The following is a 12907-nucleotide window of genomic DNA, read 5'->3' as shown; positions in this document are numbered from 1 at the left end:
ACTCCACTAAAACTAAGGGAAAGAGTCCAGCATCCAGGTGAGACCAGTTCTGGCTACCCCTAAGTCATTTGGGGCAGAAGGCTAGACTGTTGAATGATGAATTGCCCAGCATGGGAGGAGGCTGAGAACTCCCTTTTAACCACCATTGAAAGGAGAGGGAATGAAAACTGAGCAATAAGAGGGAAAGAAGGGGAGGGAGAGCCTTAAATTACCAAAGACCTTAGGAAGAAGAAAACTCAAAGACCTCAGGCATAAACAGATAAATACAGGGAAAACCTTAACATCAAAAGGAAATATGGCCTTCAGATCTAGTAAATGAGTTCAGTCCTCTATGAATAAATACTACAAAACAAAGGAAAATGATTGAATGTTTAATGAGACATAGGACCCCATGGAATTTGATGAGAACGTGAAACCACAACATGCTATTTCTGTGTGGTTCGAAATGGAAATAAAAATTATGAGAACAGAATCTATGGCCTTCACAGTAGAATAGGAAAACTTAAATTTTTGATGGCAAATCTTTTTTTTTTTTCCTGCTGAGGCAATTGGGGTTAAGTGAGTTGTCCAGGGTTACACAGTTAGGAAGTGTTAAGTATCTGAGACCAAATTTGAATTCAGGTTCTCCTGATTTCAGGGCTGGTATTCTAACCACCTTGCTACCCCTATGGCAAATCTTAACAAAGAAACAAAAGAATGCACAACTAAATAGGAATATAAATATACTGAAGTAAAAGACAATCTTGAAGAAGAGAAGCAGAAAAATGACAAAAGAAAACATGTTCTCTATTCAAACAAAACATATTGCTCTTTTTTATTAAAGCTTTTTATTTTCAAAACATATGCATGGATAATTTTTCAACATTAACCCTTGCAAAATTTTGTGTTCCAATTTTCCCCTCACTTCTTCCCCTAGATGGCAAGTAATCTAAAATATGTTAAACATGGTAGAAATATATGTTAAATCCAGTATAAGCATACATATTTATACAATTATCTTGCTGCATAAGAAAAATCAAATCATAAAGGAAAAAATGAGAAAGAAAATAAAATGCAAACTACAATAAAAAGAGTGAAAATGCCATGTTGTGATCCATACTCAGTTCCCATAGTCCTCTCTCTGAGTATAGATGGCTCTCTTCATCACAAGATCATTGGAACTGGTCTAATTCATCTCACTACTGAAGAGAGCCACGTCCATCAGAATTGATCATCATATAATCTTGTTATTGCAGTGTATAATGATCTCCTGGTTCTACTCACTTCACAGCATCAGTTCATGCAAGTCTCTCTGGGTCTCTCTGAAATCATCCTTCTCAAAGTTTCTTATAGAACAATAATATTCCATAACATCCATACACCATAACTTAGCCATTCTCCAACTAATGGGAATCCACTCAGTTTCCCATTTCTTGCCACTACAAAGAGGGCTGCCACAAAAATTTTTGCACATGTGGGTCCCTTTCCCTTCTTTAAGATCTCTTTGGGATATAAGCCCAGTAGAAACACTGCTGAATCAAAGGATATGCACATTTTGATAGCCCTTTGGGCATGGTTTCAAAGTGCTCTCCAGAATGGTTGGATCAGTTCACAACTCCACCAACAATGTATTAGTGTCCCAGTTTTCCCACATCCCTCCAATATTCATCATTATCTTTTCTTCTCATTTTAGGCAATCTTAGAGGTGTCTGGTGATACCTCAGAATTATCTTAATTTGCATTTCTCTGATCAATAGTAATTTAGAGCATTTTATCATATGACTAGAAATGGTTTTAATTTCTTCATCTGAAAATTGTCTGTTCATAACTTTCACCATTAATCAATTGGAGAATGCCTTGAATTCTTATAAATTAAATATATTGCTCTTGAAGACAGTTTGTATAGAGAAAGTTAAGGATAATAGATCTCCTAGAAAACAATGACAAGTCAAAAACAAACACTATAATGCAAGGAATAATACAGGAAAAATGCCCAGGACTCCTTACAGAAAAGGAAATATTGTCTCCCTTCCCCTTGTCTTTTTATTCCTTGAAAAAAAAATTTCCCTAAAGTTCTTCATTTACCATGTTACTCTCTTGTTACCCCCCCTTTTTATAGGTTTTTTTTCCTATTAAATTATCTATTTTTTCTCCATCCTGCTTGTCCCTTTCTCATTGGAATAAAAAAAGAAAAACTAAACCTCTGTAACAAATATGTTTAGTCAAACAAAGCAAATTTCCATATTGACCATATCCAAAAACCATTATGTCTCAATCTATATCCTGAGTCTATCACCTCTTTGATAAAAGGTAGGTAGGATACTTTATCATCAATCTTTTGGAATCATGATTACTCATTTTATTGATAAGAGCACGTCAGTTTTCCAGTATAATGTTATCTCCTAAATTCTTCTTCTGAATGTCAGTATAGTACATGCAAACTCAGGGTTCTTAAATTACCAACTGAGGACCAGAATCTTAAAATAATTCAAACAAGTCAAGTCAACATTCACATCAAGCTTTGTCTTCTGATCTTTATTTAGCTCTAACAATATATATGACATATCTCAGAATAACAAATAAATATGGCTTCTATAGAATATATTAAAATGTCTTCCTTGTATCTCAATCACTATTTTTCAAATATAGGTAGGTGCCATTTTATTAATAAAATTCAAAGCCATTCTCCTGATTCTGCTCACTTTGTTCTGAATCAGTTCATACAAATCTTCCCAGGTATCTCTGAGTCTTTTCTTATGATATAATAGGATTCCATTATATTCTTATAACATATTTTGTTCAGCTATTTCCCAATTAATGAGTACTTCTTTATTTAGCTTCCAATTATTTGCAACCATAAAAATAACTGCTACAAATATTTTTTGTGCATACAGGACCTTCCCCTCTTTGTTTGATCTCTTTGAGGTGTAGTCCTCATAGTGGTATCATTGAGTCAAACTATATAAGATCATATTTTAGCAACTTTGGGGTCATAATTCCAAGTTGCTTTCCAAAATAGTCACACTACTTCACAACTCTACCAACAATGCATTAGTGTGCTTGATTTCTACAACCCTTCCATATTAAGCATTTTCCTTTTTTCTCAACTTCTCCAATCATTGAGTGTGAAATAGAATCCAGCACCTCTACAACAAGATTCCAACTTGCTTTTTAGTCTAGTTTCATACTATACCCCACATACCCCATGCTACCAAACTGAAATTTTGTCTTTATATCTCCAGTATCCAGCACAGTGTCTGGTATCTAGTAGATATTTAATGAATGTTCATTGTTCGGTTCAATAATGGTTTTCCACTTCTAGCCAATCTCAGAACCAAATGTTGTAGTCAGGTTATCATGCCTATATATCATGCCAATCGCTAACTCTTTCTTCTGCTAACTCTGAGTACAGTAATAATATCAATACAGCCTTTCCTGGAAAGGGCATGTCAATCAATTGCTGGGGGACTCCCCTCTCTATCCCTGATATTTCCCAGACTAGAATCCTCCTATTTAGCCACTATTTCCTTACACACATTATTTTTCCTGATTTAAGTATTTTGAAGTAAGGGGTGGTCCTGCTTTCTTTGTCTGTAATCTCAACATTTAGCACAACGATTTGCCTCATTATTATCATCATCAACCTCACTAGAATTTATATAGTGCTTTAATTTGTTATTCATTTGATCAACAACCCCATAAAATAGATGCTGTTATTATCCTTACTTTACAGAGAAAACTGAGGCACAGTGAAAAATCACAAAACTATTGTCTGAAGTGTAATTATGACTCCAATCATCCTGACTCCAATTCTACTACTTAGCTGCCTTATGCTTGTATATAGTAAGTGCTTAATAAATGCTTTTCCATTCTCTGTCCTTTCATTATGTTAAATCTTATTAAATATAGATTTCTTCACATAAAATTACTGGAATTATTCAAATGGAATAAAGACTAAAGACTATTTTAGAATCACCTCTCCATTTTATATACATACTATTATGCCTGGTGCTGTGAGGATTACAAAAATGGCTTCTTCCCTCAAGGAGTTTCCTTTCTTCAAATATTCCTCAACCTTTCCAACTGGTTCTTATTATTGTAACTTTGTTCACATCATTCCCTCTACCTTGAATGCCATCATCTCATTGATAGCCACCACAATTTTAGCCTTTACTGAAATGCCTCCTTGAAGCTTGAAGTGCTTTCTGATCACCAGCTCTAAGTAATTCCTTCCTCTTATTTTCCTGTGGAAGCTCCTTGAGGGAAAGAGCCATTTTTGCAATTACCACAGCACTAAGTACAATGGTATGTATATAATAAAATGCTTAGCCAATATCTGTTAAGTAAACAAATGAATGAATATTTCATTATTTCCATTGAAATTACTCCATGTATCATTGAAATTACTTCCCCCCCCCCACTGTATCCATTGTATAACTATTAAGTAACTCAAAGGCTTTTGCTTATATTATTTTCCTTGGGCAAAGTTATTAATAATTTGACTTATAGCACTAATTAAATACCTAAAACTAAGATAAGAGGTCTGCTCCCCTGTTAATAATACTCAATCATAATTATCTGTGGTAAGAGCAATTGAAAAGAGAAAAGACGAAAGATTCAAGAGCCCAGGTGTATCTCATAAAATTCCTAAAGTAAAGAGGTAATTCTAAGTGCTCCATTTGAATAATTCCAGTAATTATATATGAGGAAGTTTGTATCTAATAGCATTCAATTCACTGACCACACACACTTTCAACAATGTAGCCACACATTATTTATCTGACATTCTCAGGGAAGAAGCTATTCCACTATAGCTTCTTTCTGGACTACCATTCCCCCTCACCTCCTAGAAATAGCAATTGCAGGCTGGATGGTCTGAAGAATAACTAATCCAGTTCAAAGCACAAAGCTCCTAAAATTATAATTCAAGAACACCCCCCCCCAATGTCTTGTCAGACAAAGGACACAATTTGCTCAAAATAAAACATTTACTAAAATGTCATCATAAGGATAGTAGCACTACATCTCCCCCTGAAGCCCAGAATACACTCTCATACAAATATACATACTATCAGAGGTGACATATACATAGAGTTCACAATTAAAAAGATACGGGACTCATATGACCAAAACAATTCATATAACGTTGCCCACAGAGAACATCACTTCTAGCCTTTGGTTCAGATGAGATCCTGGCCAAGGGCCCAGCTACTAACTTTTGGCAAGAACAGGTATTCATACCCTATGAACAGCAGGAGTTTCCTCAATCCTATTCTTTCAGAATCCTACTTCTGAGACCTGTCATCTCTCAAGCATTTAGGGTTTTGGTCTGAAGCACCAAGATGCCTCACCAATTGCTACTGGATTGGATTGGACTGAACTCTACTCAATTTTACATATGGACTCCCTCCACTGGACATCACCATATGCTTCTACTACAAAACTGCTGAAGGAGAGAGGGAGAGATTCTCCCCATCCTCCTCAACCCCATATTGTACTGTATAAGAGACTCAAGGGAAAAGAAATAATCTTTCCTCAGAAATAACTGACAGAGAGGGATGAGCTTCCTTTTAACTAGACCACAAGGGATGTGGCTCATTCTTTCAGACAATCATTGGACTTTGAATATTTATTTTGACTATTCAGAACCCTTTTTATGAAATTTATTTTCTGTTTTTCACACATTTCCATTTTCCAGAGAGCTCCCAAGAGAATAATAGAGTTACGAGTATAGCTGGGATGGGCATAGTGAAAGACTTTACCCATCACCAGGAGCCACAAATGATTGTCTTGGAGCAAAGGCCCAAGGAAAGAGTTTCTAGACAAGGTCAAGTTTCTGGCCTTAGGTCTGAAGAAGTAACAGTGTCATTTCTTTTTTTAAAATTTTTTGCTGAGGCAGTTGGGGTTAAGTGACTTGCCCAAGGTCACACAGCTAGGAAGTACTGACTGTCTGAAACCAGATTTGAACTCAGGTCTTCTGACTTCAGGGCTAGTGCTCCATCCATTGCAGCCCCTAGCTGCCCCGATAACAGTATAATTTCAAAACCAAATGGCATACACAATATACTAAAGCAAATGAAATTAATCTTAGTATTTGAGAAACCTAAAGACCCCAGATCTTCAGGTAGAAAAATCTCTATTTGACAAAAATTTCTCTGAAAGCTAGATAGAAATCTGGCAGAATTTTGATTTAGACCAACATCTCACCCCACATACAAAGATAATCTCCAAATAGATACATGAATTAGATATAAAGTCATGTCGCCAACAAATTAGAGGAAGAAAGAAAAAATATTTTTTAAATCTATGGATGGGAAAGAGTTTATGATCAACCAATAAACAGAGAGGATCACAGGAGATAAAATGGCCTAGAGAAACTTAAATGAACTGGTGCTAAGTGAAATGAGCAGAACCAGAAGAACATTGTACATGGCAAGAACAAGATTATGTGATGATCAATTGTGATGGCCATGGCTCTTTTCAATAATGAGATGATTCAGGCCAATTCCAAGACTTGGAATGGAGAACGCCAACTGCATCCAGAAAGAGGACAGTGAGAATTAAGTGTGGATCATAACATATTTTCACCTTTTTTGTTGTTGTGTGCTTGCTTGTTTTTTCCTCTCATTTTTTTCCCTTTTTGATCTAATTTTTCTCGTGTAGTATGATAAATGTGGATCTATGTTTAGAAGAATTGCACATATTTAACTTACACTAAATTATTTGTTATCTAGGGAAAGGGGAAATTGAGGAGAGAGGGAGAAAAATATGGAACACAAGGTTTTGCAGGGGTGAATAATGAAAACTATCTTTTCATGTATTTTGAAAAATAAAAAGCTATTATTTAAATCAATGCTAAAATTATCTTGATATGTAACTGAGAAAAACAAATAAAATACTATTTTTAAAAAAGAACTTCAATAATCATTCATAATTGTTGATCAGAGAATCAACAATGAAAAATGCCACCTATTCCTAACAGAAGGGTAATGGATTAATAAAAGCTTTCATTTTTCACTTTTTCAGTAGTGGGGAAGAGATGGAAAAAAAACCATGCTTAATAATTGAAGAAAATAAAAATTTTAATTTAAAATGTATATGTAAAACAAGGCTGCTGTCTCTTTATGACCTGTTTTATTTGGAGCAATTAATAATGAAAAAAAGAGGTATTTTCATGTAAAAGAAGAAATTTTTATTGATTCTCAAAGGATATAACATATACCCTTGTTACCAATAAGCATCTTGATACTTAATCCAAGTAGAAAAAGAATTTTGCTTACAGTGTCTATATGCTGCTAAAATATGTATGTGGAGAAACATAGCTTAGAAATTGGATTTTAAATAGTTTTGGAGAGAAAATGACCTTTGGTGCAGATTTAAGGAATTAGCTCTTTTTTTTTTTCTTTTTTCTTTTTAAACAATGTGGAGTAATGCTTCACTTCTATAGGAACCATTTAATATTATAAAGAGGTAGAGAATGATATTTTATTTTTTTTAAACTAGAAAAATATGAACATGAAGAAACATAGTTTCAAGGGTACCAAAAAAGACAGACTAAACAGCCTCATTGGAGACTTTAGAGTTTAGGTATGATGATGGATACCTGTAAAGGGTTGCAGATAGTGGGGAACCCTAGTTGAGGTATAAAACCCTTTAGTCCAGTAAAGGGAGCTCTGATCATGTGTCTGGTTTGGCTCCCCATCACCTCTGGAGGTGGCTGGACCTTCCTAAGAAATCAGGGGGCGTGACAATCTGTGTTGTTAACTAAAGCAGAGTTATACTAAAGTGGCAAGGAAACATCTGCACACAATAGCAAATTGTTTATGTGGTCTTGCATGTGCAGTATATAGTTAGCACACACAGTCTGCTATAGTTATGTAAATGTATTAAGGTATATAAGGCTGAATAAATGGACTCCCGTTAGACTATCTTCAAGAATTCCACCCCCTTCAGTCCTCACTCATGATCAGGATTTGGGATGGTACCAAAATCCTTCAGTGGGCAGGTCCAGACCTCAGCTGGAGAACAGAGCAATAAACTCCTCCCAATTAATTTGAGGCTCAGATCTTTTAGAACTTTCCAAATAGACACTATTTTCCTGTAGCAGCTCTGCTTAATTTCAACTCCAAGGAACCGGATCTTCTTAATGAATACCCCCTGATGACTCCCTTTCCCTCCCCTTCAGTTTTTAGCTTCCTTTTGTGTATTGTCTTCTCCCATTAGATTGTAAACTCTTTGAGGGCAGGAACTGTGTTTTTTTTTTCTTTATTTGTATCCCTGGAGCTTAGCACTGTGCCCAGTATATAGTATGTACTTAATAAATTCTAATTCTAATTTATATATGTAAATGAATTGATGATTATAATAAATTACAACTTAAATTTATCCAGTTTATTGAACTGAATATTGAAAAATTATGACTAGAGGGTAAAATTAATAAGACAAAAAATATAAATATTTGGAGACCTTAAGTTATGATTGAACAAGGGCTTTGATTTGACAGGAGAAATTTGATTTGGGGAGTAGTGAATTTTTTAAAGAAAAAAAATGAGTCACTGAGAATTTACAAGCTCTCACTTAATCCACTGAATCCATTGAAAGGGAAGGGAAGACAAGAACATAGGTTGAAGACACTGAAGACAAGAGGAGACACCAACAGGGGCTGTAGCCCCTGAAAGGGAATATTCCAGCTTCTACAGAGTGATTTTTTGATTAGTCAGAATTAGTTTCATTGGCCAAGAGTTCTAGTGACAGTTGTTGCCCTTAAGCGCCACCTGGTGTTGGAGAAAGGTGAAGCTTTTCGTGTTACTCTTGCCACCTCTGACTTGAGAAGGAAAAGCAGAGGAGGTTTTGCAGCAGCTCTAGCATCCTTGGTACCTCGTTAAGAGAGACAACCTGCCCTGCATAATGATGAGTTTCATTTTGAATTCACAGAACAGCATCTGGCAGAATGGGTTCCCATAGCCTAGAAGGAGCTAGTTTGATGAGCTTTGTAGTTAAAGAGACTGGTAAGAGCTAAGACTTTTTACATGTTCTTTTTAAGGTGGTAGTTAACTAAAAGAGCTTGTTAAAGGCTATTTTTGAGGAAAAAAAAAAAGAATTTCCCCAGCTGAAAAGTGGTGAAGGTCCTCAGTCAAACCAAAAACAAAGAAGCAGTTTTGTATGGTAACATGGTCCTGGATGAACCAGTAACATTCAAATCTCCAGAGTTCTAAGCTGTTGTAAGCATATGAATGTTCTTTGCCAGGTTCATTAAGCATGTGTCCACTCTTCAACAAAATTATGGAAAACATTAGTGGGAAGAGTATGATCCAGGTTTATATATGTGATGTGATGTATTATTTATGCATTTGATTTAATGTGTTAATATATGTTATTATTTATTATTTTTATTAAGTATATATATAAATCTGGATTTGGCTTTCCATCAAGAAAAGAGGAGGCACCTAATTATTTACCTTTTAGTAAAAGAAAAGGATCACGAATGTATTCCTCAAAGCTAAGAAAAGCAGTAGCAAGGGCCTCAAGCCATAATAACGGGGAGACTGTAGATCAGGGCTTTGTCTCCTATCTCTATAGGTAGAGATATTTTAAATCCCACTTGACATAAAATAAAATGGCCTGTCAATAAAACCATGTCTCTATGATACCCGATCAGATAGCCAGAAGTTCTGAAAGGATGGATCAGTAGGAAGGAAAAGCTTCTTTTCTTCTCTATCCCTATCAGTGACATCTAAATGAAGAAAAGATCATTGAATAAAGTTCTTAATAGCATTCATTTTTTAAAAGGTGAAATAATAGATTTAATAGATTTGCATTACAAAAAAATCATCTATTTAGATCAGAATAACAGCCTCAGCTGCACAGCTTGATATAAGTATATAAGGATGTGTAGTATGTGTACATGTGTGCATGTTTAAAATAAGTATATAAGATCAATATAACATTAAATTCGGAAATGGCAAAGATCATGAAAAATAAAAACAAGTAGTCATAGTTTCCTTTTTATTATGAAAAAATGACAAAAATGATTTCTTTGGTTTATTAAAAAGAGAGAGAGAGACAAAGAGATATAAAAACTGACTTGCTTGTTCTCAAGTGTATCTAGGGAAGGTTGCTAGGTAAGTGACCTCTGGAAAAATGTGGTGTTACTATAAAAATCGTTTTATTGCTTTGGAAAAGATCACACTAGATATGGGTTGTTTGTCTTGGGTGTGATGATTTTTATGTTGAACAATCCCAAAATGTTCATGAAACAGACATGCATGGCTAGAAGCAACATGTGGCCCCTTCTGCGTTTGAAATAACTATTTCTCTCATAGAATCCAGGCATATCAAATCAAGTGGGCTTTTGCGTTCTTTACCCACCAAATCTCCCTTCCTTTCCTTCAATCTTCAGGACTATCCATAAGTAACCCAAATTGACATAGACCAGATTTTCATTTTTTCCAGCAGCTGAGATGGTGACTCTATATCCTACAGATTGAACTTGCATTTCAGTCCCCTGAGATCCCTCCAAGGACTCTCAAAATAACAGCAACAAGGAATGAAGATTCTAAGAATGGTTTGGATAAAATGCTTTAAAAAAAAAAAAAAAAAAAAGCTTTGAGTAAAAAGTAATCATAGAAATGGGCAGCTGGGCGGCATAGTGTTCGTGGAGTCAGAAAGACCCTTCTTTCTGAGTTCAAATCTGGCCTCAGAAACTAGTTGTGTGACCCTGGGAAGGTCATTTAACTATCTGACTCAGTTTCCTCATCTGTAAAATGAGCTGGAGGAGGAAATGGCAACCTATTTTTTTCAAGAAAATTCCAAATGTGGGGCAGGTAGGTGGTGCGGTGGATAGAGCAGTAGCCCTGAAGTCAGGAGGACCCGAGTTCAAATGTAGCCTCAGACACTTAACACTTCCTAACTGTGTGACCCTTTACAAGTCATTTAACCCCAATTTCCTCAGCAAAAGAAAGAAAGAAAATCTCAGATGCAACCACAAAGTAGAAAATTACAACAAAAATCACTAAAATAAGGAACTTTCAGAATACAATAATGACCAGTATATAAATTATAAATGAGAACTATCTTAAAGTCCACTAAATACATAATTCTTTTGGCCATTTGATATCTTTCTACAGCTCTTAGAGACAGTATGATAACTCCAAGGAATCAGGGACTGTTTCATTTTTATCTTTGTATCTTTAAGCACTTTATATTACTAGGCACATAGTAAGTGTTTAATAAAAGTTTGATGACTGATTGATTAATTGCTCAGTAGAATTAAAAGAGCTTTTAGACTTGAAATCATGCAAGCATGTGCTAGAGTCATTTTGTAAGAGTTCATTGCTGAATTTTCAATGTGAGATTTAATACTTCAGAAATTGGCACACTCTGCAAATCAAGACTTGATTTATTGTTCTGTCACTTGGCTAGATTTAAAGTGATGGAGAAATGTTAATAATGCAGGTTAAATCTAAAAGTATATCATACTTTTTTTTTTTTCCCAGAGAGTCAGTTGCTAAACATTTGTCAGTCACAGAATGTTCATAGTGGCAGATGACTTAAATGTGAATCCCAACTCTGACATTTACTAGTTGTATTACTTTTAGCTTTTCTGAGCCTCAGTTTCCTTATCTGTAAAATGAAGATATTGTGTAATGGGGGATTCACCAATGAGCACAACCCTTATGTACAGGCACTGGCATGATCATAATATAATATAATTCATATTATGTAGAAGTTCATATAATGTAGAAGAGACTGGGGAACTCCCATAATCATGGTGACATGTAATGGAACTATATTAGAAAGATTTGGAATTTGTGCAGATGTTCTATAATTGTTTCCCATCTATTAACCATGTGGTAATGAATCTCCTTGATTAGCTATATTTATAGAGAACTTGGGATTTGGGGGAAGAAGGATATTAAGATAAGGGACATTCAAAAGATACTAGTCTATCCTGTACTTTCCTCTTTGTGTGATTTTGCCCTGCCTAACAACATTCTGGTGAGATAAAAGACAATGTCATAAAGGGGGAGAGGTCTTAAACCTACTCAATCTAAGACCAACAGGTGGTCCTCAAATACAGGACTTCATTCTTTGCCTGGACACTTGTTTTTTTTGTTTGTTTGTTTTAGGTAGAGGATACTGAAGTCTTGTCACTTTCAAAAGGTCCATGAGTTAGAACCATGCCATTTTTTAGCCAACAAATCTAGTACCAGTACCCCAAGGATTGAGGATTCAGCACTCAGCCTAATGGTAACTGAGATAAGAGACCATCCAGTAGTGGTGTGCATAGTAGAATCAATGCTATGTAGAAATTATGTTAAGTTTGAGCTCACTCTCCCCAAAGACCACAATGATAGGAAAATGTGTTTGTGTGTGTGTGTGTGTGTGTGTGTGTGTGTGTGTGTGTGTGTGTAGGGGAATTTTTATAAAACTATTCCTGCTGTATTTTTGAAATAAATATTGTTTCACAAAACCTAATTGATGTTAATTGGTTAAATAGGGGTGCTAGTCAAAGAGAGCTAATATGGGAAGACCAAGAATGGGGCTTAAGCTGACAAGAGCCGAGAAGACCACCCCAGGCCGTCAGAAATGTAGACACATGTCAAATATTGCAGGTTCAGTTCCAGACCAGTGCAATAAAATGATTGCAATAAATAATATATTTATTTTTATAATAACATGATTTTATAATTAAGAAAGAAATATTGCAATAAAGTGAGTTTCCAAGTACACATAAAAGTTATCTTTATTCCATATTGTAGTCTATTATAAAGTGTGTAATAATATTAAGTCTTAAAAAACCCAATATATAAAACTTAATTTTAAAATACTTTATTGTTAAGAAAATACATGCTAACCATTACCTGATTCTTCAGCAAGTCATAATCTTTTTGCTGATGGAAGATCTGGCCTTGATGTTAATGGTTGC

The 12907-nt window shown here is 35.1% G+C and overlaps 1 long non-coding RNA gene across 1 annotated transcript; it reads left to right on the top strand.

Annotated features, from left to right (window-relative positions):
• Positions 1–8693: 8693 nt before the first annotated feature.
• On the top strand, positions 8694–12703 carry LOC116420528. Its single transcript, XR_004230872.1, has 3 exons — positions 8694–8987; positions 12108–12228; positions 12479–12703. It is a non-coding gene; the product is annotated as an uncharacterized LOC116420528 (long non-coding RNA).
• The last annotated feature ends 204 nt before the right edge of the window (positions 12704–12907 follow it).

Source organism: Sarcophilus harrisii, chromosome 1 (assembly GCF_902635505.1).
Source record: "Sarcophilus harrisii chromosome 1, mSarHar1.11, whole genome shotgun sequence".
NCBI classification, from domain to species: Eukaryota; Metazoa; Chordata; class Mammalia; order Dasyuromorphia; family Dasyuridae; genus Sarcophilus; species Sarcophilus harrisii.
The sequence above is the reverse complement of the archived record's forward strand: the minus strand, read 5'-3'. Positions and strand labels throughout refer to the sequence as shown.